Raw genomic sequence first — 1,969 nt, forward strand, 5'->3', positions numbered from 1 at the left:
TAGTACTGGAGGTCAGAAGGTCGCGTGATGATGAAAAAAACTTCTTTCAACAGTAATGATCGTTATTACTTTTTGCCGCTAGGAGTTCTTTTGGATATAGTAAGCATGGTGTAAAGCTCTGGTTATATATAAAACCTATTTCATAAAAAAACAAATACATATTACCCATATTTAAAGAGAAGTTCGCTCCCATTGGAATACCCGCTGTTTGTTTATATACCATTAAAAGTAATATAACTATTATAAGCACAGAAATGAAGAATATTTGATTTTAGTCAATTTAAATTTTGGAATATCTACTTCTGTATCTATAAAATTTTCGAACAGGCCATTGAATACTTTGAATAAATCTTTCGGATATATTTTAGTATATAATGTCGTAAAATCATAAGTGGAAAAAGAACTGACCGTATCTGAAGCATTTAATTTATTTATACATTCCAAAACTGGAATGTTGTTCTTAATAGTCCAAAAAACAGTTATCTGGATAATTTAAACTTAGTGCTTTAATTTTTTTCATCCACAACATCTAGAATAGTATTAAGAACAACAGATACAGATTTAATAACTGTATTTAAATAATTTGTAATAAATCTGAACTTGATAGGAATTTTATGCAATATTGGAATAGCATATAAAGATGGCAAGTGAGAAGAAGAAGAATCTACATGTATATTTCACTTTTATATGGCTTTCTTTATATTGGCAATAATATTATTTTTCTTTAGAGTTCTTTTGCTAAATATACTTGTTTTATTAATTTCTTTAACTAAGATATATAACTAATAAATTCTTCTTGCACTTTTTTATTTTATTTTTGAAAATATTAAAAGATATATCGATTTCGTATTGAGATAGGTTTAAGTTTCTTAGACATTTTTTAATGAAATATTATTTAAAACATTATTATGTCACCTTTTTAGAAAATGGCGGAGGTTGGGAGTAACTTATAGTACAATTATTAAGGTGGATTTTTTTTTTTTTACTTTATGAACTATTAGAACTTTTAAGAGAGGAGGTTAGGAGTAACTTTTAGTAGAAATATTTTTGGAGTAGTTTTATCATATTTCTACTTTTGATATTAGTAGAACTTTTAAGGGCAACTGCCTTCCCACAGCTGGCTGCAGACAGTGAAAGGCAGTAGGAGTTGAGATGTTGTGGGTATAAGCATTGAACTCTGTTCCCTTAATTGATTTTCCATGATTGCTAATTAGTTTTTCATCATCGTTTGGATTTTGTCTGATAGATGGGATATCATTAACGCTTTTGGGATCTATCACCACAGATAATTTCCGTTATGACTTCAAGGTTACGACTGGAAACTAAAATGGACTTTATAAATTTTAAGGCTTATCTTATATTAACTTCATTATTGTTTTATAGTGCTGATTTTAATCGCCTATTAACAACTAATGTACTTAATATGATAATAGTTTTGAAGCTATTTCTTTCAATATATAGTGTCTCTAAAGGAGAGTATTATAGCATCTGTGATGTCAACTACTGTTGCCTTACAATATTGTTTGGAGTGAGGAGAGGCTTTTGTCTAGTTATATGGCCATTGTAGCCCCTACTATGAAGATAACGTTTGATGATATTTGAATACGTTTGCCCAACTAACAAGCCAAAAGATTTAAAGATACTGTGTACTGTCAATAAGAAGACACAAGATTTAACGATAGTGTTTACTGTCAATAAGAAGACACCAGATTTAACAATACTGTGTACTGTCGATAAGAAGACACATAATTTAACAATACTGTGTACTGTCAATAAGAAGACACAAGATTTAACGATAGTGTTTACTGTCAATAAGAAGACACTAGATTTAACAATACTGTGTACTGTCGATAAGAAGACACATAATTTAACGATACTGTGTACTGTCAATAAGAAGACACAAGATTTAACTATAGTGTTTACTGTCAATAAGAAGACACTAGATTTAACAATACTGTGTACTGTCGAT

At 29.2% G+C, this 1,969-nt stretch overlaps 1 protein-coding gene across 1 annotated transcript in view; it reads left to right on the plus strand.

The window, feature by feature from the left end:
- Window positions 1-1,969, plus strand: part of LOC106468200 (guanylate cyclase 32E-like) — a 46,466-nt gene that overhangs the window by 41,562 nt on the left and 2,935 nt on the right. The window lies entirely within an intron of this gene.

Source organism: Limulus polyphemus, unplaced genomic scaffold (assembly GCF_000517525.1).
Source record: "Limulus polyphemus unplaced genomic scaffold, Limulus_polyphemus-2.1.2 Scaffold2913, whole genome shotgun sequence".
NCBI classification, from domain to species: domain Eukaryota; kingdom Metazoa; phylum Arthropoda; class Merostomata; order Xiphosura; family Limulidae; genus Limulus; species Limulus polyphemus.